Source organism: Schistocerca americana, chromosome 7, assembly GCF_021461395.2.
Source record: "Schistocerca americana isolate TAMUIC-IGC-003095 chromosome 7, iqSchAmer2.1, whole genome shotgun sequence".
Lineage (NCBI taxonomy): Eukaryota > Metazoa > Arthropoda > Insecta > Orthoptera > Acrididae > Schistocerca > Schistocerca americana.
In genome coordinates this window covers 441,748,768-441,776,623 of record NC_060125.1, presented here as the reverse complement: position 1 = coordinate 441,776,623, position 27,856 = coordinate 441,748,768, and the positions used below count along the sequence as shown (strand labels likewise).

The following is a 27,856-nucleotide window of genomic DNA, read 5'->3' as shown; positions in this document are numbered from 1 at the left end:
TAGCCATAGCAGTAGGCACATGACACAAATTTTGCGTTTTAACAAAGTTGCAAGGTAACAGCGTTCATTATTGAATCATTTAAGATAACCTGTTCCCTGCGGAGAATTCCCCTTGTTTCAAAAAACTGCAATAGTGTAGCTAATGCGTTGCGATAACCAAATCATCAGCAAGTTGACAGTAGCAGACGATTTCACAAATGAACGATATTATAATTGCAGTTGATTTCTGTGTCACGTATAGTAATGTACTAATGAAAATATTATTAGTGTCTTAGCGTATTAATAACAGTTTTCCTCTTAACTTGTAAGAAAGGGAAAATTAGTTGTATTAATACTGATAAAAATATGCTGCACATCTCCCTCAGAAAATAATCACATATTTCTTATTTTATGGCAGTCGCGATTCACAAAGCTAATACTGCAAACAATACAGAATTTATTGGTTGTTATAAACACGACAGTTTGGTGTTGGAAATAACCTGCGGTAAGTTAAGTATGGGGCGCTTCTTCGCTAGTACAACTCCTTACCATATGTTTTCCGCCAACATCAATTTCCAATAAAATGTAACGCATAAGAATATGGTAACCCCAGAGTGACTTTGTACATATTATTTGCAATTAAATGTACCTGTTCTAAACATAAAAAGTATAGACCCCTAGGGAAATTAATAAGTATTCAAGGCACACTCGTTGAATCATAGTTCCATAAATAGAAAATAGTAACGTTCATCTCTCTCTCTCTCTCTCTCTCTCTCTCTCTCTCTCTCTCTCTCTCTCTCTCTCACTCACACAAACACACACACACACACACACACACACACACACACACACACACACACACAGAAAGAGAGAGAGAGAGAATATGAGCAACACTGTAACAACCCGCATTTAAGTCTTGGGACACACCACACCTGTCCTTAACTTACAGTAGTAAGAGGGCAATAAGATTAAAAGGCCTAAGTCAATAAATAAAAGTCAAGGAACCCTGAACGTAATAAGGAATGAACCAAGTAAAGCGTCCCTTCTAAAGGAAGATATCACGCAGAACCAGTACAACATGATATCTCCTAATCCACAACAGATTGCTAATTTTTCTGCCAGTACTATGCAGATTCTACAAGCATAGTCTGTTTGTTGCAAAATGCTCACAGGAACATATTTTAATTGGTCAAGTGATGACAGTTAATTGTGGTTTTAACAAAGATTGGACAGTCCTTCAGCATTCTGTAATGGCTTCCTATACCATATGACATAGTATAACAGCAAAAACAGTCAATAATTGACAATATTATTTAATTGGATAGATAGAAAAATCTACTCACCAAGTGGTGGCAGAACACACATGTAAAAGACTGTTGTAATTGGCAAGTTTTAGGAGCCAGTGGCTGCTCCTCCAGGCACAAGGGTTGAACGGGAAGGAAGAGGGTTGAAGGAAAAAGACTGGAAAGGTGTAGATTTTGGGAAAGTCACCCAGAGCTGCGGGTCAGGGGAGACTTACTGTACGGGACATAGTATTATATACACCAGAAGATGCAACTTAAAAATTGCAAACCAGTTATGTGAGTCTCTAATCAACTTCAGTAAGTACAGCTGTTGAGAACTATTGGACTTTTCATTCAGTTCTACATTTTAATTGTTTTAACACCTGTATGTAAACATCTGTTATAATGTATGAATAGTCAATCAATTATGCTGATTGAAGATTGAGGATACTGTAAACAGAGTACAAAACAAGCAAATTTTTCTCTGTCCTCAGTCCACATTTTTTAAACAGTTCCAGATGAAATAATATGTATTGCAACAACTTTTAAGAAAATGCTTTCAAGAATCGATGATATTCCACTCTCGTCATAAGGCAATCCTCGTTTCCTGACCAAAAATTGGCATAGTGATCTCTGTACTTAGGAAGGGAGAGCAGTCAAAGTAAACTTAAAAGGAGGGCCAAGTATATCACATTAGAAGTACTGCATTTAGATGGTTCAGCTCATGCCTGTCAAATAAAAAACAGCAGATATAAATAAAACATGAGCTAAAGGGAAGTAGCAAGACATATTCCTCAGATGAAGAAAATTTTTCAGAAAACCCTACAAATCAAGTACAAGCGGTTCTAAATAAAGCTACAGTGCAAACAAAGGGATGGTTATAACTAGTAACTTTGTAATGAGTTGCTAAAAAGCTACAGTGCAAACAAAGGGATGGTTATAACTAGTAACTTTGTAATGAGTTGCTAAAAACTGAGATCCCTTATACCAAAATATTCAGGAGGAACCCCTGAAAAACCTGATAATGTTTGTTGGTGAAGTTCTGGTTCACCCTGTATAAGCAAAACAAATGCATCACTGAATAAAATATGTGATAGTATACATTTACTGTTGGATGAAACGAGTTTTCACACTGTGCAAATTTCCTATTTTGCCCACTCCTAGACCACTCTTCAGCTGTTGTTATTGTGGTCTTCATTCAGAATACTGGTTGGGTGTAGCCATCTATACTGGTCTATATTGCCCAAACTTCTTCATCTCTACATAATTACTCCCACACTTTCCTCATTTACGAAATTGTAATTCCATGATGTGCCCTAGGTAGTTAGTTTCATGTTCCGTGGATCATTTTCCACGATAAATCATAATGATGTAGAATGAGTCATTTTAAATTCACGTTGCAAATTAATTTGTAAATATGGCTACATCTGAACATTTATGAGTCAAACAATAGAAATTCTAATTTGCAATATCAACAACATTAGGAAAAGGATAGAGTTTTGGTGTTGCATACAGAGAACTCGGTACGGGCCAGTATATGGAGGTTGGAGGGGAGCACGGACAGTATCATCTCGGAGCATGACATACTCGCAATTGTCCAGCGATTTCGGGATGTGAACCTTAGGGCAGGAGTGGCTGGCGGGTGGACGGATATGGAGGTTGATGAAGTGGCATCTGACGCGGTCCACGAAGGAAGGTAAGTCAGACTGAGGGAGAGAAGCGGAAGGGCTTACAAGTTCGCCAGGGAGAACAATGTTCTGGCCGTATACAAACTTGGCTATTGTGCCTTTGAGGTCTTCTTTATAGATCGCACGAATGCCAAGTAGCACAAGGGGAAGGGCCTCCATCCATAGAGAGTCGTGGCATCAAAGAGCGGCCTTGAAAGTGCGATGCCAGCACTCAACTAGCCTGTTATTTTGCGGGTGATATGCTGTGGTATGGATGCACCAGATGCCGCAAATGTTACAAATCTAGTTGAACAGGGCCAACTCAAATTGTCTGCCCTGGTCAGTCGTGATGATAGCTGGACATCTGAAACGCGATACCCATGACTCGACGAAAGCTCGAGCAACAGTTTCTGCCGTAATATTGGGGAGGGGGACAGCCTCGACTCAGTGAGTTGTTCGGTCGATAGACAAGAGAACATAACGAAAGGTGTTAGAGGGGGGGGAGGAGGCCGACAATTTCAGTATGAATATGGTGGAAACGCCCAGGAGGGATCGTAAAGGCGCCGAGGGTGGGGGGGGGGGGGGGGGGGGTGAAGTGTGTTTGTGTACTTTGCAGCGTTGGCATGCGACGCAGGAGCTTGTTGGCATTTCTCCACACAAAGCACTCCGCTACGAGATGGGTGGATGCACGAACACCGGGGTGGGCGAAATTATACAATGCATTGAAGACAGCTCGACAGAGTGTGGTTGTGATGAGGGGGTGTAACGTGCCCGTACTGTCGTCGCACCAGATCTCGCAAGAAATGCCAGGGAAGGTGGTGCGGACAAAGTGTAGTGAAGACGTAGAGTCTGAAATCAGGTTTTGTGTTTCCTTGTCAGCGGGTTGGAGGTTAGGCAGTTCAGAGAGGTCGAACAGCGAACGGACAGCGTCGACTCATGAAAGGAAATCAGCAACTATATTTTCAGCACCCTTTATGTGTCTGACATCATTGGTGAATTGAGATATGAAGTCCATGTATCTGAAGTGGCGAGGAGGCAGTTCAGCTGGCAGGTTTGTAATGGCTGCAGCCAGGGGTTTGCGGTCCATTAAAACATAGAAAGGGTGTCCCTCAACGTCCATCTTAAAATGCTTGATCACTTTGTAGACCGCGAGCAACTCCCTGTCAAACACGGAATATTTCCGTTGTACATTGGTAAGCTTGTGTAAGAGGAACTGCAGGGGCCGTCGATTGTCTGGCTAAGGATGGCACCGATGGCAGTATTGCTTACATCTGTGGTGATGAAAAGCTACGCATTGGGATGAGGATGCGCAATGGTGCAGGCCTCAGCAAGAAGATTTTTGAGGGCAGTGAAAGAGTCAGTCATAGCAGGGGTCCATGGAACGGGCCGAGATCCAGAAGTGTTGGTGCCTGCCAAGGCATCCGTCAGTGGAGCCTGAATCTCCGCAGCCCAAGATAGATGTCACCAATAATAATTGACTGTCCCCAGAAATCGCCGGAGCTCTTTGAATGACGAAGGTCTGGGTAGGTTTAGTATTGTATGTACTTTCTCAGGGGGCAGTGAAATGCCGTCGGCAGAGACCCAAAAACCAAGAAAACTGACAGCGTGTTGATGTAGCTGCAATTTGTCCTGGTTGGTCTCGATGCCTGCTGCCACGAGAGTGTTCATAACAGTTTCCACATGTCAAATGTTGTCCTTGACGGAGGAGCTGACCAAAAGATTGTCATCAAGAAATGCAAAACAAAATTTTAGGTCAAATAGCACTTCGTTGATGAGGTGTTGCCAGGTCTGGGCTGCATTTTTCAGACTGAAGGGCATGAACTGAAACTGAAATAACCCGATCGGGGTGGTGATTGCTGTCTTCTCGATGTCTTCAGGTGCCATGGGGATCTGGTGGTAGGCCCATTTGCAATCAATGACAGAGAACGTGGTCGCACCTGCGAGGGAACTAGTAAACTCGGCAATGTTGGGTATGGGGAAGGTGTCCATAATTGTTCGTGCGTTTAGTCAACAGTAGTCTCCACACATGCACCAGGACCCGTCTTTCTTGGGTGTCAAATGTATGGGCATAGACCAGCTACTGGCAGAGGGTTTAATGACGCCGGAGCTTAGTAGTTCAGAAATCTGATTTTAAGGTCGGAGAGGCACTCGGGACAAAGTCGACGTGGTTTACTGGAGATCGGGGGACCTGGCGTGAGGTGAAGCTTGTGAACCGTGCCATTGGTGACAACAGAAATGTTGCCAGCGGCGCGGGAGGTGGTTTGTTTACAATGTGTGGCGGGCAGGGCAGGCGAGGCATGGTCCTGGTGTTCGGAGCCACTCAACAGATCCGACAGGAGCTGAGGCAGCAGAGTGTCCCAGGAGTCAACATGACATGATGGCCGCCGACCTGAAGCAGTGGCACCATGGTCGGGTGAGCTCGGTAGAGCTCGTGAGCCATTAGTGTGTCCGCTGTCCAAGGGTGCGGCCTGTGGCAACACGGTCGCGGGCAAAACGCTTGGCACGAGTGCACTGTTTGTGTTGTCAGTGGCGGCCGCACGGTGGTGCGCAGGAACCGAAGTTGCGTAGTTTGAGGTGCTGTCCGCGAGGGGCGGGGTAGGAGCTGTCAGTTCGGGAACACGTGAAACTTGTCACACATGCGCACTTGTGTCCGGCCGAGTGTCAAACGCTGCTGTGCTAGGAGGGTGTGGCCCTGCAGAGCTGTCAGTACATGTTATGGCAGTCTTGATAGCACAGTTGTGAGGGATAGTGGGAGGTAAACACATAGAGGCTCAATTGCTGAGACTGCAAGCAGATTCGGCGCACTTATTGACCTTGCTTTGTCCTTGCTGTAGTGTCTGTAATTCCTTTGCTGCATTGAAGAGCTGGAGCCGAGTTTCGTGGAACCCGAGGGAGAGCTCAAAGTTTTCCTTGCATAGGCGAACGATGTTTTCAAGATCAATGAGGCACTCGTGCATTGTTTTTTGTAGCGTTGTTGACAGAGATGATCATGTACGGATGAAATGAGCCCGGACCGATGTGTCACAGGGGGGTTTGCTCGATGGAGCACGGGGGAAGTGAGTCTTGGACGGGTGATGAAACACGGTGTTTCGCACTAGGTCCAGTGAAAGTTTGTGGTGTCGCAAGAAGTCAATGCTTAGTATAGGTTCGTCAATTTCGCACACTAAAAAAGTCCACTCGAGTTTGCAGTTTGCAGAGAGTGAGACGACGTGGGAAGTTGAACCCGAGCATTGTAGTGTAGTTGAATTCATGGCCTGCAGTGACGTATGATGAGGGCGGATGTTCGACGACGCTAAGGACGTAGGCAGCAACAAAACATCAGCGCCTGTGTCCACTAGGAAAAGGTATCCCAACAAAATGACTTTAATGTAAAGTTGTCAGCAATTATCCAGTCGTTCCTGGACAGAATGGAGCACTGGGGGGTGCCTGTCATGTTGTGCGCAGGAGGTGGCCCCCAGACCTACCTGCGATTGGCGTTTGGGAAGTAGCAGGGTGGTCTGCAGTTCCATGCCGCCTCACCAAACCGTGTGCGGAAGTAACAGTACGAGTAGTGAGGTTGCCTTTCCTGTGGAACGTTCGTTGCCTGTGGTGGTGGCTGAGGTTCAGTGGCTGCAGCAGGCTCAGTTGCAGGAGGGGGCGTGACCGTACAGCGGAGATGGTGACGCCCCAGTAGCTTGTTTACTGTTTCCCCGGAGTGAGCGGAACAGTCGGCACAGTGCGGCCCCGCCGGCCGCGTCCGGCTGCAGGACGATAAGCCTGAACCTGAGACTTGTCAGGTAGGCAGTGGCTGGCGAAATAGAATAGTGATGCATCGTGTAGCTTGTCAGCAATTGTCATTCTTCTCTTGACAGGTTCGGGAGACCTCTGAGCCAGAGCAAAGCGGATGTGAGGAGATAGTTTATCTGACCAGATGGTGAGGAGAGCTGTGTCAGAGAGTAGATCGGCACTGACCAGGGTGCGTAGTCATCTACAGAGCTGGGAAGGTTTGTCATTGCCTAGTTGCTCAACATGGAGCACTTGCCGTATTGCTGCCTCAGTTGAGCGTGCAAGCCGACGTAGAACTGTCTTTTTGGCTAGAGTGTACTGGGTAGATGAGTCCTGGGCATCGACCAGGTCAGCAGTCAAGTCCTCCTGGTCGTGCAGGTGGGTGATGAGGCACAGAAACCTGGTTGACTCATTGAGTCCGTAATGGTCGAACACTTTGTCCACAATTTTGAACCAGGTTGTAGCTCTGTCGGGATTAAATGGTGGCAGCGTCAGTAAGGGTTGTAGAATGTTCGGAAGAACAGGTTGAGTTGAGTTCATCGGGGCACTGCCTGAAACGAGCTGTTGTTGCTGTACTATTCCAGGAGAGTGTGCCTCCAGGGTATGTGGCAACGATGGCTGTTCGGGTGGCAGCGTGATGGTGACACGTTGTGGTTGAGCGCGATCCGTCGCGACGCGAAAGGCCAACCCGGGTGAGACACTGTAATGTGTCGATTGCGGTTGCGGAAGCTCAACACGTTGCTGGTGTGTTCGGATTGACACGTCTCAGAGGACCGACGCGGATCAGGCACCGAGATGTGCCAAGAACGGTAGCGGAAACTCGACTGGAGCCAGTGCGGGGGCGACAGGTGAGAAAAATTTCAAAGTTTGAGAACGTGTGTTAGTCCGCAGAAAGCTCAACGTATGATCAGAGCCGGGGCCACCTGTCTTGCAGGGAGGCTGCGGAGGTGCGGGCTGTCCAGAAGCACAGTGTGGGAAATGAGAATGTTCACTGTTCATAGGCACTCCACTCAAAATGGTGTGCAGATAAGATGAATGTCATGGCACAAAACACTGAGGCATAGCAGTGGGACGGAGGTGGAGGTCAGGCAAAGATAACAAGTTATTGTTCCTGTTGCAGGCCGAGGTATCAAAGTAGAAAGGCATGTGCTGATGCTGAACTGAGGCAGGCATGGGCGTGGTTGGTTGCTGAGGAGGTTGACCTGTGAATGGAGCAGTTCCGGCCATGTGGCAGGTATCCGCGTGGTACTGCACGGATTGCGGCGTGGCAAATTGTTGTCCTGGCGGTGGTAGGTTGTCCAACGAAGCATTTGCAGAAATCGGCATTGGTCCCGCACTGCACGGAGATCCATAAGAGGTAACTGCACAGTTGATGAGGGAGTGCACATGTGGTGGGAACAAAGGCGTTTGATAGCTGGAGTCATGCACACTCCTAACCTCACTTGTTGTTGCAGGCTCGAAAACGTCCGGCAAAATCGGCGTAATCGTCGAGTGAGAGGCATCGTGTTGCAGTCCTGGTGGGTGTACATCACCCACAACACAATGCATGTCGATCACAAAATCTGGCATTATGCTCTGGTACAAAGTCATTGTTCGAATGCTGTGTCGATGTAATTCACACGAAAATAACCGACGCGGAGGTCGCGGACTCAGTAAAACGGCGAAAACAGAAGACATTACAACTCAGGGTCACCAGTGAGGGAGAAGTTCGGGTTAGTTACACCAAACAACCCCCATTTCGCAATAGTTCATTTATTCACCCAAACACAAGCAAGGCTCACAAAGAACTGAACATGACGGAACAGGCCAAAGATATGAATTTTATGAGAGTTACATTTCAATATACTGCTGTGATTTTTCTCTTAAACTCTTTGTCACTATACTTTTTATTATATTTAAGGAATTATTGATAAATCTATTTGCTACCTGTGACCCATAATTTATAGGAATTACTTATTTTTGTAATTATTTGCATGTTCCTTGATTTTTTTAAATAAACTTTGTTAGTAGTTTTGAGTAGTTGGAATAGATTAACAATGTAGGAGAAGACAGATTGCTACTTACCATAAAGAAGGTATGTTACGTTGCCTGTCTGGAACATAATGTGCCTTCTTTACGGTAAGTGGCAATTTGTCTTTTCGTACATTGTTGATATGGCTTCCATTGCTTGATTTTATGGAATATATTAAATTTTATGCTAGCATTTGGTTCATTTGGTGCCCTGTTCCTAATCTGTCCTGTACCATCTGGTCTATACCCCTCCCATGACTACTATGCAGCAGCAAGACTCTTTTCTTCCTACTGTCTTTTATTACTGACATGAACTGAGTTTCTGTGCTAGAAGTGTACTGCATTTTACTGTCACCTAGTGCTGGGTGAGGCTTTTCTCCTCCTGCTTCAGGTAACAAGTCAAATTTATTCAATGTTTTAAGCTCAGATGTAGGTGGAGTTGAAGAGCCATGCTAATTTTGCCCATTGCTTGTTATCTTTGTCCAGTTCCCTCACTCTTTTTCCCCATACAAAGTATCTAGTTAAAATTTAATGTGTTATAATTCAGCCTGAATGGAGCAAATGTTTGCCTTCTGGTTCAGAAATTCTCTAGTTTGTTTTGCAGAGCCTAAAGTTCCATGTGTGAGTCTTGTTGAGTTCCCCATTCAGTTCCCCACTACAGGCATCCATATGAAATTCTAACCTACAGACCGCACATACCAATCCCTCTTTGACCACCCTGCAGCAACATCCACATTTATCACACATTCCAACACAGATTACAGACTTAAAAGAAGAATTAAAGCACTTAACACACTATACAATACACGAATTTTCATATTTATGAGGCACAAAAATCGATCCATCAATTTCTTTATTTCTTTTCACCTTACTTTGATTCAGTACCTCATCATTATTTACACAATCTACTGCTCTAATCTTCAGCATTCTTCTGCAGCACCATATTTCAAAAGCTTCTATTCTCTTTTCTCTGAACTGTTTATTGTCCATGTTTCATTTCAGTAAAAGGCTACATTACAGACAAATGTCATTGGAAAATACATCCTAAGATTTATCTTTATGTTTAGTGTTAGCAAATTTAACTTTATCAAAAACAATATTTTTTTCTTTTGCCAGTCTATATATTTTATATCATCTGTACTTCTGCTATCATGCTCAAACAGCAAAATTCATCTACTGATTTTAGTGTCTCATTTGCAAGTCTGATTGACTTAGCATTACCTGAATGCAATTTGACTGCATTCCATTAGGCAGACTTGTGTTACCTTTGTTGATATTCATCACATAATTCCTTTTCAAGATACTAGTCATTCAGCTCAACTGATCTTCCGGACAGAATCCCAATGTCATTTGCAAATCTTGAAGCTTTTATTGTTGGTCCCTGATGCTTGATTTCCTTTCCAAAATACTCAATGGTTTCCCTTACTAAGGGAATAGGCTACAACTATGTCTCACATTTTTTTCAACCACTTCTTCCATTTCAGAGCCTTTGATTCTTATAACTTCAATGTGATTTCTCTAGTTCTTCCATTTCAGAGCCTTTGACTCTTACAACTGCAATACGGTTTCTCTAAAACTTGTAGTTAACTTTTTACTCTCTGTATTTTATTCCTGTTACCTTCCAAATTTCAAAGATTGTATTCCAATCAATTCTGTTGAAAACTTTTTCTAAATTTACAAATGCTATAAGTGCAGTGTTGTCTTTTCTTGGTCTATCTTGTAAGAAATGTCACAGAGACAATATTGCCACAGATGTTCCTATAGTTCCCTGTAATGGAATCTGACCTCCTCTAAGGTTAACTTATACTAGTCTTTCCATGTTTCTGAAAATATTTTGCATCCAAGTCTTTTTAAAATGATGGTTCAGTAATATTCACAACTATCAGAATGGAATTATTAAACTGTTATTGAAATTTGTAGGTATTTTGCCTTTCTTATAAACCTTGCACACCAGGAGGAATAATTTTGTGATGGTATATTCACCCAAGGATCTCAGTAGTTCTGAAAGAATGTTATCTACTCCAAGTACTTTATTTCAAATAGGTCTTTCAGTTCTCTGCTAAATTCTTCTCTCATCTCGCCTTTATCTGTGTGCTCATCCCTTTCAATAATATTGCCTTCAAGTTCATTTCTCTTGTATAGCCAATTTTTGCTTGCAAATGCTTGCTATATGAGCGCTTGATAGTCTTCCATTTACTTCTCTTTTCTCCAAAAGTCTCTTTAATTTTCTTATAAATCCCATCTACCTTTCCCATAGTCATGCATGTTTCTACAGCTTAGCATTTTTCCTCTAGCCAGTCATGTTTAGTCATTTTGCAGTTTCTATCAATTTCATTTTTAATTGTCTTTGTTCCTTTTTGCCTCCTTCATTTGTTGCATTTTTAAACGTTCACTTTTCATTAATTAAAATCAAAGTCTCATATGTTATCCAAGGATTTTTATTGTAACTTATTGTTCAGACATGTCCAAAAGAACAGACACCATGCATGCATATAATTGATATGCCTAGCTGCTCAATAGATCCACTTTCTTCAGTGCTGATGCACAAATACGTCTGACCTCCGGTGGTAATCTTAGAGTAGCAAACAGTGAGTGTAATGGACAGGTACTGTGGTTATGTGGCACTCAGTGAGAATGTGAATCGGCTGTTAGACGTGCTGAGATAGTCCACACAGTTGTGATAACAGTGTGTCCTGGATGGTAGTGGTTAACGCACCTGCCTGGTAAGCAGGAGATCCTGGTTCGAATCAAGGTTCGGTACGCCTTTTGCTGGTCACTTCTGATTCTTCATAATGTCGCACTTCAGCTGACAGCAGTGATCCCCTTCAATTTAAATATTAAATAGTGCATACTGCTTGCAATATTAAAGATCATCTGCACATAATAACTGCATAGACTTTCATATGTTCTTCAAAGCCAACACGGTAGCCAATCCAGTGCGGTGGAGTTGTTATGTACCCATTCTGTTGAGCCACCTGACAATTCAAGAATCACACTCCTGATACCAGAGCTACTTGCTCCCCATGCAAGCCAAGGAATAGATGTGCATTTTCTTGGGAAATCAGGACTCTCAGCAGCAGCTTTTGTGCCAGTTGGCATTTGCTATGCCTGGGTGGCATCCATGGGGAGGCATTGGGGTGGGTCAAACGTCCATATTAAATTACATGAAAATACCGACTGTTCTGATTCCGCTGTCTTGTCGGACAAGTCTAGACATTTCAAATTGGACAACCATAATCCTACTGTTTCTCTTACTGTGGCTACCCTAAGGCTAGAGGGATCACTGTTGATTAAAGCTACTTCTGCTGCACAGTCCACAGGTGTTCAGGCATGTAATTGTCTGGGTGATATACCAGTGACCATTGCTCCACACAAAACTTTGAATATGCTCCAAAAGATGAGGAGCTACAGGCTAATCTCAAGCGGCGAGGCAAACATTTTGTCCAACATCTCCAAAAAAGTCCCAAAGCTAATCGAACAGATGTAGGCACCTTTATCTTAGCCTTTGAAGGGAATGTCCTCCTGGTAAAAGTTAAAGTAATGGTGCACAGGTGTGACATGAAATCTTATGTCCCACTATCTATGAGGTGCCTCTGATGCTTACACTTTGGTCATATGACATGCTGCTGCATGGCAGACCCAAAATGTGGCAACTGCAGTCAATCACTCCATGAAGGTATTCCTGGTGAAGAACGTTCTCTGCATGTCAGTTGCACTGAAGAGCATCCCCCATATCAATCAGTTTGCCCAGTCGTCAAGAAAGAAAAGAAAATACTGGAATATAAATCTATTGGCTGCCAGTCATGTACTGAGGCATGGAAAAAAAATATGAACATTTACATCCTGCTGATAAGATGAGCAATCATGTAAAAGACACAACTGTCATCCTCACTACCTCCATTTTTAACAGACTAGTTCTCCCACCGTCCTCCTCCCTTGTGGTCCCTGCAACACCATCTTCAAGAACCACTTTCTGCACCTGACTGGAGAAGCAGCTTCCTCCTTCAGCATCTACTGATGACAGGATGCCATCTTGGGACCCATCTCTTCAGAAACCCACAGTGGCTGCAGAAACCCCAGCCTAGGAGTCCTGGGGCTGCCCATGCTACATCAGTCTCCACGTTCGTTGCAGATAGGCCTTCACTGGAATCTTGACCACCAAATGCTGTGAAGGAGAAGATGAATTGGGACAAGTCTACTCCGATGACCTTGGAGGCACCAGTTCCCCCAATGCAGCCAGATTCTGAACCAATGCTCAGTAATGTGGGTTCATCCCCATCGATGACTGGCAGTGATCCTTGGGTGTGACTGGTCATTCTGGCCCCTTCACACCTAACCTAGACACCTGTAACGTGATCATTCAGTGGAACTGTGATAGGAATTACTGTCACCTGCACATCTTATTTCCTCCCTTTCTGCTATTTGCATTGTTCTGCAAGAAACATGCTTCATTAATGACCATTCCGCAATGCTACATGGTTATCGTTCATTTTATTGAAACCATGCTGACCCTGAGAGGGCATCTGGAGAGGTCTGTATAGTGGTGGTCACAGATGTCATTGCCGGCCACGGTGGTCTAGCAGTTCTAGGCGCGCAGTCCGGAACCGTGCGACGGCTACGGTCGCAGGTTCAAATCCTGCCTCGAGCATGGATGTGTGTGTTGTCCTTAGGTTAGTTAGGTTTAAGTAGTTCTAAGTTCTAGGGGACTGATGACCACAGATGTTAAGTCCCATAGTGCTCAGAGCCATTTGAACCATTTGAACAGATGTCATTGGTGAGTGGAGACCCCTTTGTGTAGTTGCAAAATACCATGCAGGCCACTTTCAGTGAGTTGACCACCTTAATCCTTAGGTGCTTTAGTGCACTCCATCTCCTGTAGGGGAGTATAACTTCATATGGTAGAAGCCTTCTAATTGAGCAGCTTCTTAGTGACCATGATCTGTCTCCCATTACTGATGGTATTCTACCCACTTCAGTGCTCTAGTATCATCAGCAATCAGCACTAGGCAGCAGGCTATACAAGGGCAGTTTACACAGGTTACTATAAGAGGCAGCTATGAGTGACCACTTTCTCAAACCTCCTGCTGCCTGAGGGAATGCCTCCTTGGATCAGCACTGCCAGCGCCACACACCATGCAAATAAGAGGCTACTACAAGGAGCCTCCACTCTCCAGTGTTTGGGTTCCATTCTTCGGGCTCCGTCATTCTGTCTGCAATGTTCGTGTCTCCAGAGTCTTAAGTCTTCGGTCTGCATCTTAAGTCAGTTTAGCTGAGATAGTGTTGCGAGTGCAAGTGTAACAGACTCAGGCCTCTGTTTTTTATCAGACAGTGATTAAAGTTCAAGTAGGACTTGTTGGCAATAGCAATACTTGTACATATTTCAGGCTACTGTCTGGATTTACATCAGGACATTCAGTGGAGTCATTGTATCATTGTACAAAGTTAAATTTACAATTATATTAAACTTTTACTTGCATGTGTGTTTTTCAATCTATATTTTCTGCCATAGAACCTAATGCCATCCCAATGAGACACAAGTATTGCCGATGGCACCTTTTCAGCTGGTGACCTAATGATCTCTTCTCCGAATCTCGTGGCTTTGCTATATTGGTCACCATATGACAGTCTTTGTGACAGAGCCCACTTTTCAGTGATTCTGTTCCTTCTTTTCCACAGCCTGATGGACTAATCACCATGTTGGTGCTTCAAAGAGCCAAGTGGCAGTTGCATGCTACTGCTACTGCATTCGCCTTCTCTGTCAGATCATCTGACGAGGTTGTGCAAGACATCTCCCATGCCACTGCAATTGCATCACCGGCCAGTGCCATGGTGAACCAGAGCTATTTCAATAGACTGAAGTTCCCTGCAGTGTTTCAAGGGACATGCTTTGCAGACCAATCTTATCACTTTTAAGTGACTTTGTGCTAATGCTTGCTATCTAATTAAACACAGTAAGAAGGAATACTGGGAGCATTATCTCTCCTCCCTGGGAATGTTTGCCCCTCCATCCCAAGTGTGGGACAAGCTTCATAGTCTTCCGGGCTGCTAAAGATCCACAACTGTACCAGGTCTCTTCCTTCAGGATGACCTCTGTATTGACATGTTGGTTGTTGCTGAACACCTTGTGACTCACTTTGTGACAGTGTCACCATCATCTTTTTACATGACTGCCTTCCAGACACAAAATGACGAGTTGAAGACATCCCTCTCCCTTTCACCCTTTGGCATGCCAAATTATATAATGAACCATTCACTGAATGCAAATTACTTCAGGCTCTTGCTCCATCTCACAATACGCCCCAGTCCATGATCCCATTTGCAATCAGATGATACAACGTCTGACAAGTATACAATGGCTCCATCTCCTCAGGGTCATCAGCCACATTTCACCCGATAGTGAACTAGTATTATAATTCTACTCCTTAAGTTGGGCAAAAACTCAACTTCCACTGACATTTACTGGCTGTTTAGCCTCAACAATGTACTCCAAAAACTACTTGAAAGGATGATTGCCCACCAATAATGCTTGGTTCTCAAATCTTGAGGCCTTTTGTCCCCCTATCAGTGTAGTTTCCAGGAGGGATGATCCACAACTGAGCATCTGGCTAGGTTGGCAACGGCAGTCCATCAGGCTTTTTCTAAATACCAACACCTCGTTGTCATCTTTTCGAACCTATATAGGACATTCGACAGCATGTGGCGCCATCACATTTTACTTATCCTCTGTAACTAGGGCTTTTAAGAGTCCCTATCATTTTTCATCTGTTTTTACCTCACTCGTTGTTCTGGGTTAAAGTTGATACTTCAGGAAGCTCTCCAAAGGCCCAAGAGAACAGAATCCATTCTTCACCACCACCACCACCACCACCGACACCACTACCATCAGTAGGCCACTGATCGCTGTCAGGCCATTGGCCACTTGTGCACTTTGTGTTGATGACTTTTGCATTTGGTACAGCTCCCACTCTGTAGCCATGGCTGAATCCCAACAAATCTGTGCTTGGTCAGTTCCCCATGGTTTCTAGTTATCTCTTGCACCTGGTCATGCATTTTTTTCATTGTACCATGGTCCATCCTGACACAGAACTCCAGATGATTACACAGCACTTGATGTTGCTGCACAGTCCTGTTTTTTGGGACTGCCCCATATTTATCAACTAAAGCCTAACTGCATGTGAAAGCTTCACATTATCTGCATCCTTGGCCACACCTCTTATGGTGCAGATCAAGCTACACTCCTTCATATCAACCGGGCTCTGGTCCACTCTTGTTTGGACTATGGTTGCCAGGTTTATGGCTGAGCAGCGCCTTCAGCTTTGAAATTGTTAGACCTAGTCCATTGTTGTCAAGGTCGAATGGCCACTGGTGCCTTCTGGACTAGTTTGGTAGACAGTCTACTCACCAAAGCAGTACCTACCCTTTATCTATGCAATCGCCATTCGTCAGTTTCCTGATCATACAATATACCCATTCTTTTTGCTTATGGGGAGCATCAACCTGCAGTCACCCACTGTGGGGTGAGATTACTAGTTGGCCCTCTGCCAGGACCTCCATCTTTCCTATTTAGAATGTACACCTCATGTTTTCTTACATCCCCTCTCTCCCTTTGGTTAGTACCCAGACCACAAATTTGGACTGATCTATTTCAATGACCTAAAGTCTCTCTTGCCTCCATGACTTGGCAGCATCTGTTTCTTTTAGTTCTTCAGGCATATCAGGATGTTACTTTCTTTTACACTGATAGGTCTAAAAGCATGGAGAGAACAGTTTATGTTGTTACATCCCCTGCCAGTCAGGAACACCATTCATTTCCAGGAACTTGTAGTGTTTTTATGGTGGAACTGATGGCCATTAACAGAGACCTCCATTTTATTACAAGGGCCTCCCTTGACCATGTTTTAATATGTAGTGAATCAATGAGCAATCTCCAGGGGCCCTATTCTGTATTTTTCGGCCCCTCTGCCATATGGGTCGGTAGGCTAGTGCACTGAGCCTCCACGTTATTCTGTAAGCAGTTCAGAAGCAATGCCGTGTGGGTCTAATGAACTGAGGCACTGTTGTCGGTTCACCTTGCACGAGCCAATCAAAAGCAAGTGGCCACAGATCTGCACATGCACACTGCAGTGTCCATAGTGTCATGAACCCAGATGGCTAGCAGCTGGCACAGATACGCTATTCTTTGCAGTACCAAAAAGTGTGTTTAGAGCTCATAGTATTGCTCAGATATCAGCAGAAATGTTGGAAGAAAATGAGGTTAGTAGGTTCACATCCCAGTGACACTGAAATGGCTTTGAGGATTGCTATCGTGTTTGTTGTTTATGGGTAACCAGCAGCCCAGGACGTGGTAAGTCACTTCACTATTGACCAGTTTTGACCAGTATTTGTAGCCTGTGCTAAAAATTGTAGCCATAACGTCATATATGAGAGCTGTAATTCTAGAATGGAACAGCAGAGAAATTGTGTGAAAGTGATTCGATTTCATCTTTAGTTCAGTCTGATTAGACTGAAGTCATAAGATTGAATAAACTCATTTCTGATAAAGCATGTTCTTACATATAAGTAAAGGGCAGATACACTGTTCAAAGCCAGACAATAATAAAGTGATTTACTACATAGTTGCTGGTTTTATTTCAAATGTCCTACACATAATCAACAAATTGTTAATTGTGAGGACAACATGAATAAAGTCTATATGTTGTATGCAAATCTCCACGGAGCAGCGAACACTGATTTTGAATGTCGTGATGGAACATACGGCACTAGTGGCTGGGAGATTCACAGGACAGGATGGAGTCAAATAAAAGCAGAGACTTTTGCAATAACTAGCAGCTGAGCTCAACAGCCTGCCCAATGGAACATCGAAAACAGCAGATAAGTGGATGAAATTAACTTGTGTATACTGTTATGCATTACTGATTACAGACTGCTTTCACTAAATATTAAGCATCTATGTTGCAGCGCATTTATTTATTTTCTTTTTTGTCTATTTTGTATTAGTCAGGACAAGACTAAAGAAGTGATGTAGACGCCAACGCTTCTGTAATAAAGAAGGAAATTCAGAAAACTGGACACGAAGTAGTACTAGACCCTCTCTAACCATAGCACGTCAAGTATTGATATACTTTCTTTTTTCTCTAGCAAAACATGTGCATGCCATTGTCTCTGAGCCTTGCTTCATAAGCCATTTCACAAGATACTGGAACAGTTACTATCTTCGTTCCTGTAAAGATGAGTGTTGAAAAGATTTCCTAAATTCGACTGATTCTGTATTGCAGAACTCAGATCAGGTTGCCCAAAATGACCCATATGACGAAGATGCAATGAAAATTGGTGAATATGTTTTCCTTCTACTGGAAGGACTGGCCGTAATGTCTCTGTTGGATATGCCTCTGTTGGATATTTCATCTGCACTGACTACACCATCTTTGGCTTTATCACAAGAAAGAATGCAGTCTACATCATGATTCATACCTGCTTAACAAGTAACTGAATCTTTGTGTGCTACAACTACTGAAAAGAAGACCAAATATAGTAGTGGTAAGTGTCAGTACTGCCCAAGGTTAATCTGCCAAAGTTATTTATTTCACAATGTTTTGAACGTATAATTTACGTTGTTTTGGTACATGTAGGTGGTACATCAGCTAAAGATGATGATCCTCTAGTGGATATCACCAGACAACAGTTGATATGCAAGCAGGAGAGCGTTACTGCTATTCTTCAGTTTCTCCATATGTATTATTTGATCAAACAGTCACTGGGTACACAGGTGGTTCATAGTGTTCAGCAGGCACAGTATTTTTGCAATCAGACATGTCCCCATCCTCAGGCAACTGTTCGATCAGAAGAGCTACTGATGTTTAGCCAAAATACTGATTTTTTGTTGTCTCTGTAACAGATGATTTGGAAAAACTGACTATGTCTACTGATAGAATATGCAATATCTTCTGAAAAATGTTTGAGGACATGGGAAGGAGGGAGATCAGTCTATAGTTAGAGGTCAGTTGCTTCTCTCTGCTTTTGTATACTGATGTTACTACAGACTTCAGTCTTCTAGTAAATACACCTTGACTCAGTCACTGGCAACAAAGGTAACTCAATGTTGGCTCTAGCAGTTTGGTAAAGGTTTTAATACTTTGGCAGAGATACCATAATAGACAGAAGAGTTACTGCTCGTTAGTGAGATAATGATTTTTGTAATATCTGTAACAGATCAGTCGGCAAAACTGATGTATGGTGGTTTAGTGTCTAGGCAAGTTTTTTTAGGGACCAATTTTTATCCCAATGTCTTCAGCGACTGCTACTAAGAATTCAGTGAATTTAGTAGTCAGTGATTTGAATTTCATGCTATATCTAGCTGTTGCTCTCACCTGGGAATTCTATATCATTTGCCTTGACACATTTATTTGTTTCATGCCTAATAATGTTCCAGATTGTCCTTGACTTGCTCTTAAAATTTAGAATTTTTTGTACATAGTACATGGTTTTTATTTTTTTGATAACACAGTGAAAGATATTCCAATACTTCTCGTACTGTATTTTTAAGTCTTGATTAGAACTAATCCTTTGCACTTTGCCCTCCCTTTGTAGAAGAAGATATTTTAATTCCATATGTTAACCACCATTTTTCTCAGCTTCTGCTGTGAATGTCCCTGATCCATTGTAAAGAAACACTGGGTTATTAATTTTGTAAATATATTTTTAGGCAAAAATTCTAGTGTCAGGAAGATGGAATTTTAATTTAGTGAAGAGGACTAACACTAATGAAGATACAACCAATACTGCAAAGTTCTGTGTCACCAAAAAAGCATTCAGAGAACATAGTACAGACAATGTAGAGCATTGTTAGCCATAAAACAAAGAAACTTGCAGAGGCAAATTACATTCAACTCCCTGATGACAGTAGCTGTGAGGCAAATGATGATAAATTAAAATTATTGGCCACGAAATCCAATGAATTATTCCTAAAAGTAATAGAAAAGAAAATGGACCATCAAAAGTAGAGCATTAGGATCTACGCAGGCAGGCAGTGTGTTTTCTGCCTGTAGCATAATCAGTTTTTCCAGATCATCTGTTACAGAGATAAAATCGTTTCATTACTAAAGACCAGTAACTCTTCCGATAGAACAGTCACCTAACAATTAGTCATAGAGGGAAACATTCCACATGGGAAAAATATATCTAAAAACAAAGATGCTGTAACTTACCAAACAAAAGCGTTGGTATGTTGATAGAGACAATAAAAACAATAACAAACACACACACAAATTTCAAGCTTTCGCAACCCAAGGTTGCTTCATCAGGAAAGAGGGAAGGAGAGGGAAAGATGAAAGGATGTGGGTTTTAAGGGAGAGGGTAAGGAGTCATTCCAATCCCGGGAGCGGAAAGACGTACCTTAGGGGGAAAAAAGGACAGGTATACACTTGGACGCGCGCGCGCGCCCACACACACACACACACACACACACACACACACACGCATGCACACATATCGATCCACACATATACAGACAGACATACGTAAATGCCTATGCCTGCCTGTGTCTGTATATGTGCGGATGGATATGTGTGTGTGTGTGTGTGCGAGTGTATACCTGTCCTTTTTTTTCCCCCTAAGGTAAGTCTTTCTGCTCCCGGGATTGGAATGACTCCTTACCCTCTCCCTTAAAACCCACATCCTTTCATCTTTCTCTCTCCTTCCCTCTTTCCTGACGAAGCAACCATTGGTTGCGAAAGCTTGAAATTATGTGTGTGTGTTTGTGTGTTTTTTATTGTGCCTATCTACCAGCGCTTTCCCGTTTGGTAAGTCATGAAATCTTTGTTTTTAATATATTTTTCCCATGTGGAATGTTTCTTTCGTTTTATATATATATATATATATATATATATATATATATATATATATAGAGAGAGAGAGAGAGAGAGAGAGAGAGAGAGAGAGAGAGAGAGAAACATTCCACGTGGGAAAAATATAACTAAAAACAAAGATGATGTGACTTACCAAACGAAAGCGCTGGCACGTCGATAGACACACAAACATACACACAAAATTCAAGCTTTCGCAACAAACTGTTGCCTCATCAGGAAAGAGGGAAGGAGAGGGAAAGACGAAAGGATGTGGGTTTTAAGGGAGAGGGTAAGGAGTCATTCCAATCCCGGGAGTGGAAAGACTTACCTTAGGGGGAAAAAAGGACGGGTATACACTCGCACACACACACACATATCCATCCACACATATACAGACACAAGCAGACATATTTAAAGACAAAGAGTTTGGGCAGAGATGTCAGTCGAGGCAGAAGTGCAGAGGCAAAGATGTTGTTGTATGACAGGTGAGGTATGAGTGGCAGCAACTTGAAATTAGCGGAGATTGAGGCATGGTGAATAACGGGAAGAGAGGATATATTGAAGAGCAAGTTCCCATCTCCGGAGTTCGGATAGGTTGGTGGTTAGTGGGAAGTATCCAGATAACCCGGACAGTGTAACACTGTGCCAAGATGTGCTGGCCGTGCACCAAGGCATGTTTAGCCACAGGGTGATCCTCATTACCAACAAACACTGTCTGCCTGTGTCCATTCATGCGAATGGACAGTTTGTTGCTGGTCATTCCCACATAGAATGCGTCACAGTGTAGGCAGGTTAGTTGGTAAATCACGTGGGTGCTGTCACACGTGGCTCTGCCTTTGATCGTGTACACCTTCCGGGTTACGGGACTGGAGTAGGTGGTGGTGGGAGGGTGCATGGGACAGGTTTTACACCGGGGGCGGTTACGAGGTTAGGAGCCAGAGGGTAGGGAAGGTGGTTTGGGGATTTCATAGAGATGAACTAAGAGGCTACGAAGGTTAGGTGGACGGTGGAAAGACACTCTTGGTGGAGTGGGGAGGATTTCATCAAGGATGGATCTCATTTCAGGGCAGGATTTGAGGAAGTCGTATCCCTGCTGGAGAGCCACATTCAGAGTCTGATCCAGTCCCGGAAAGTATCCTGTCACAAGTGGGGCACTTTTGTGTTTCTTCTGTGGGAGGTTCTGGGTTTGAGAGGATGAGGAAGTGGCTCTGGTTATTTGCTTCTGTACCAGGTCGGGAGGGTAGTTGCGGGATGCGAAAGCTGTTTTCAGGTTGTTGGTGTAATGGTTCAGGGATTCCAGACTGAAGCAGATTCGTTTGCCACGAAGACCTAGGCTGTAGGGAAGGGACTGTTTGATGTGGAATGGGTGGCAGCTGTCATAATGGAGGTACTGTTGCTTGTTGGTGGGTCTGATGTGGACGGACGTGTGAAGCTGGCCATTGGACAGGTGGAGGTCAACACCAAGGAAAGTGGCATGGGATTTGGAGTAGGACCAGGTGAATCTGATGGAACCAAAGGAGTTGAGGTTGGAGAGGAAATTCTGGAGTTCTTCTTCACTGTGAGTCCAGATCATGAAGATGTCATCAATAAATCTGTACCAAACTTTGGGTTGGCAGGCTTGGGTAACCAAGAAGGCTTCCTCTAAGCGACCCATGAATAGGTTGGCGTACGAGGGGGGCATCCTGGTACCCATGGCTGTTCCCTTTAATTGTTGGTATGTCTGGCCTTCAAAAGTGAAGAAGTTGTGGGTCAGGATGAAGCTGGCTAAAGTAATGAGGAAAGAGGTTTTAGGTAGGGTGGCAGGTGATCGGCATGAAAGGAAGTGCTCCATCGCAGTGAGGCCCTGGACGTGCGGGATATTTGTGTATAAGGAAGTGGCATCAATGGTTACAAGGATGGTTTCTGGTGATCTGGACTCACAGTGAAGAAGAACTCCAGAATTTCCTCTCCAACCTCAACTCCTTTGGTTCCATCAGATTCACCTGGTCCTACTCCAAATCCCATGCCACTTTCCTTGATGTTGACCTACACCTGTCCAATGGCCAGCTTCACACATCCGTCCACATCAAACCCACCAACAAGCAACAGTACCTCCATTATGACAGCTGCCACCCATTCCACATCAAACGGTCCCTTCCCTACAGCCTAGGTCTTCGTGGCAAACGAATCTGCTCCAGTCCGGAATCCCTGAACCATTACACCAACAACCTGACAACAGCTTTCGCATCCTGCAACTACCCTCCCGACCTGGTACAGAAGCAAATAACCAGAGCCACTTCCTCATCCTCTCAAACCCAGAACCTCCCACAGAAGAAACACAAAAGTGCCCCACCTGTGACAGGATACTTTCCAGGACTGGATCAGACTCGGAATGTGGCTCTCCAGCAGGGATACGACTTCCTCAAATCCTGCCCTGAAATGAGATCCATCCTTGATGAAATCCTCCCCACTCCACCAAGAGTGTCTTTCCGCCGTCCACCTAACTTTCGTAACCTCTTTGTTCATCCCTATGAAATCCCCAAACCACCTTCCCTACCCTCTGGCTCCTACCCTTGTAACTGCCCTCGGTGTAAAACCTGTCCCATGCACCCTCCCACCACCACCTACTCCAGTCCTGTAACTCGGAAGGTGTACACGATCAAAGGCAGAGCCATGTGTGAAAGCACCCACGTGATTTACCAACTGACCTGCCTACACTGTGACGCATTCTATGTGGGAATGACCAGCAACAAACTGTCCATTCGCATGAATGGACACAGGCAGACAGTGTTTGTTGGTAATGAGGATCACCCTGTGGCTAAACATGCCTTGGTGCACGGCCAGCACATCTTGGCACAGTGTTACACTGTCCGGGTTATCTGGATACTTCCCACTAACACCAACCTATCCGAACTCCGGAGATGGGAACTTGCTCTTCAATATATCCTCTCTTCCCGTTATCCACCAGGCCTCAATCTCCGCTAATTTCAAGTTGCCGCCACTCATACCTCACCTGTCATTCAACAACATCTTTGCCTCTGCACTTCCGCCTCGACTGACATCTCTGCCCAAACTCTTTGCCTTTAAATATGTCTGCTTGTGTCTGTATATGTGTGGATGGATATGTGTGTGTGTGCGCGAGTGGATACCCATCCTTTTTTCCCCCTAAGGTAAGTCTTTCCACTCCCGGGATTGGAATGACTCCTTACCCTCTCCCTTAAAACCCACATCCTTTCGTCTTTCCCTCTCCTTCCCTCTTTCCTGTTGCGAAAGCTTGAATTTTGTGTGTATGTTTGTGTGTCTATCGACGTGTCAGCGCTATATATATATATATATGAGATGTGACTTACCAAACGAAAGCGCTGACACGTCGATAGACACACAATATGATCACAGCATGAGATGACCGCCATCTTGTCCAGTTGGTCATGATGGACAGAACAGCTTTGTCCACAGCATTGGAGCACTGCAAAAGGTGTGGCCATGTTACATTGACAGGTTGATGTCATTTTCTGTGGGCTGGACTGGTGGCATGCATGCTATTGCATTGGCTTCCATTGACCAGAACCCGCCAATGCCACAGACTGCAGTGGCGTGTGAACACCAACACAGGTTTGCTGAGTGGCAAAATGTAATGTTTTCATGCAAGTCCCACTTCAACTTGTCCTGCAATAATGGCCGTATAAGCATTCGAGGTCGCTGTGGTGACTGCAGAGAGGCAGACTCTTTTTGAGCAGCGTAGCAGACAAATGCCAAGTGCAATAGTTTGAGGCGCCATTGCCTATAACACGTGATCTCACCTCCTACATCTGTAGGGCAATCTGAACAGCTACAGCTGCATCAGGGAGATTTTACTGCCTCAGGGACTGCCCCTACTGCAGTCCATTCCACATGCCATATTTCAGCTGGACATTGCCCGGCCACATGTGCCATTGAATGTGCAAGCCTTCTTTGAAGAACATTGGGTACCACTGCTACTGTGGTCTGCCCATTTGCCTGACATGTTACTCATCGAACATGTGTCGTATATAAGAAATAAAAATGTTAGATCATCAAAACACCTTCACATGTCTAAATTTCCAGTTGTTATTTTATTTGGTCAGAAAGTGATGATTGAAGGCATCTCTGTGTCAAAAATCTACAGGTACGAGTCATTGAATGCTGGCCCCTATTTTAACTGGACCAAAGTTGGGATTATTCCTACACAACAGTCAGGGGTCCAGAAGATGGCATAATATAGTGCTGAAACTGGTTGCTCAAATAAAATAAAAACTGGAAACTTAAGAAAGCCAAAAGTGTTTTGGTTTGACATTTTATATTGTACAACCGAGGCCCCACAACCATCTGTGTATGGATGGACTTACAGAGACTGTCTGGGATATACTCAGTCTGCAACTTGTTCATTCAGGTTCTCCTGAAGCCACAGTTTATGCTTTGTGGACGCGTGGCAGAATATTCTGCAGCAGCATATCCAGGTGTAATTTGATTCCATGCCACAAGATCTTGTTGCTCTGATTACAGCACGTGGTGGTGCTACTCTGTGTTGAATTTCCATAGTCACTGTGCATGTACAAGACTGTATCTAATCATTTGTGAAGTGTCATGTCCCCAATAGGTGGAATAAATTTCATTGTGATCACGTCTCTCAGTCTTGGTGTCTCACTTTTTCGTAACAGCCAAGCAGGAGACAGTGTGTGTTATTTTATATACTTTAAAATGGAGAAAAACTTGTACAATTTTTGCAGTTGAAAACAATTAACACATTCTTCATATAAAGTTTTGTAAAGTTCAGAGTTTTTCAGAGTGAAATTTTGGAAAATACGAACTTCAAACAATTAGTTCTAAAAAACATCTATTTTTTACTACATAACATAATTAATTTGACAGCTAACATTAGACAAATTCTCGCTCAAGAGTGACTTTTTTTAGTTCAATGAGTTACATTATACTGTATTTAGTACATTATTAAACAGTCTAAATATTTGTATGCCAATATTCAGAAATTTTCAAAATGATGATTTCATGTGAAAATAACTGCACTGCAAAGTAAATTTAATATTCCTTTAAAGCTGACAATTTTTTTAGGTTTTTGTATACTCATACACATGCTATTACCAATTATTAAAATTTTTGATTTTGTTTTTGTCATGGAGTGTCTAGTGTCAATTGGTATATAAGCTACAAATTTTCCATACAACATTAAATAATGAAAAATATGTGCAATATTTGTTCATAAGATAGTACATTATTCAACACTGTGCATCAAGTAATATTGTATGTTGAAAGATATAGTATTTTATCCATCTTCAGAAACTTAAGTCATATGTAACGAAATAATGAGCAACCAGTTGCATAAAAGAATTTTAATTTCTTTACCAGTTCTTCTACAGAAGATTATGCCTATCAAATTATTTGTGAGTGGCAATAATAAAGTGCATACAGTAAAATGCCATCATCCTATAAATTATATGCAGGAGCAACGAGTAATACAATACTGAATCCATTAATACAATAAGAACTCTTAGATGCCTACGTGTAGTTCACAGTGTCTGCACCCTATCTGTCATTAGGCAGAGACCAATAAATATATTTAATTTCTTTTATGTAACTGGTCACTTATTATTTCATTATATTAAAAAGACACGTACATAATGCGTGTAATTGTTTGTGTTGTATGTGACACTCTGAAATAAAAATAAGACCAATCTTTGCCTTCTTTCTTGTCTTTTGTCTCAGGTGATGTCACCCACCATCATCTCCTTTGCTTGAACTCTTGCTTAAAGTCCATATCAGATGTCTCTTCTTTTCGTACAAATTGACAATATCATTAGTGTCAAATAAAATCCAGGACATAAAAAATACAATGTGCATAACAAAACAGTAAATGTCCAGTGAATACATAAGATAATACACTTATTACACTCCTGGAAATGGAAAAAAGAACACATTGACACCGGTGTGTCAGACCCACCATACTTGCTCCGGACACTGCGAGAGGGCTGTACAAGCAATGATCACACGCACGGCACAGCGGACACACCAGGAACCGCGGTGTTGGCCGTCGAATGGCGCTAGCTGCGCAGCATTTGTGCACCGCCGCCGTCAGTGTCAGCCAGTTTGCCGTGGCATACGGAGCTCCATCGCAGTCTTTAACACTGGTAGCATGCCGCGACAGCGTGGACGTGAACCGTATGTGCAGTTGACGGACTTTGAGCGAGGGCGTATAGTGGGCATGCGGGAGGCCGGGTGGACGTACCACCGAATTGCTCAACACGTGGGGCGTGAGGTCTCCACAGTACATCGATGTTGTCGCCAGTGGTCGGCGGAAGGTGCACGTGCCCGTCGACCTGGGACCGGACCGCAGCGACGCACGGATGCACGCCAAGACCGTAGGATCCTACGTAGTGCCGTAGGGGACCGCACCGCCACTTCCCAGCAAATTAGGGACACTGTTGCTCCTGGGGTATCGGCGAGGACCATTCGCAACCGTCTCCATGAATCTGGGCTACGGTCCCGCACACCGTTAGGCCGTCTTCCGCTCACGCCCCAACATCGTGCAGCCCGCCTCCAGTGGTGTCGCGACAGGCGTGAATGGAGGGACGAATGGAGACGTGTCGTCTTCAGCGATGAGAGTCGCTTCTGCCTTGGTGCCAATGATGGTCGTATGCGTGTTTGGCGCCGTGCAGGTGAGCGCCACAATCAGGACTGCATACGACCGAGGCACACAGGGCCAACACCCGGCATCATGGTGTGGGGAGCGATCTCCTACACTGGCCGTACACCGCTGGTGATCGTCGAGGGGACACTGAATAGTGCACGGTACATCCAAACCGTCATCGAACCCATCGTTCTACCATTCCTAGACCGGCAAGGGAACTTGCTGTTCCAACAGGACAATGCACGTCCGCATGTATCCCGTGCCACCCAACGTGCTCTAGAAGGTGTAAGTCAACTACCCTGGCCAGCAAGATCTCTGGATCTGTCCCCCATTGAGCATGTTTGGGACTGGATGAAGCGTCGTCTCACGCGGTCTGCACGTCCAGCACGAACGCTGGTCCAACTGAGGCGCCAGGTGGAAATGGCATGGCAAGCCGTTCCACAGGATTACATCCAGCATCTCTACGATCGTCTCCATGGGAGAATAGCAGCCTGCATTGCTGCGAAAGGTGGATATACACTGTACTAGTGCCGGCATTGTGCATGCTCTGTTGCCTGTATCTATGTGCCTGTGGTTCTGTCAGTGTGATCATGTGATGTATCTGACCCCAGGAATGTGTCAATAAAGTTTCCCCTTCCTGGGACAATGAATTCACGGTGTTCTTATTTCAAT

The 27,856-nt window shown here is 44.0% G+C and overlaps 1 long non-coding RNA gene across 1 annotated transcript; it reads left to right on the top strand.

The window, feature by feature from the left end:
- The first annotated feature begins 6 nt into the window (after positions 1-6).
- On the top strand, positions 7-26,426 carry LOC124622402. The gene is made up of 3 exons (XR_006980631.1): positions 7-54; positions 17,980-18,241; positions 26,263-26,426. It is a non-coding gene; the product is annotated as an uncharacterized LOC124622402 (long non-coding RNA).
- Positions 26,427-27,856: the final 1,430 nt, after the last annotated feature.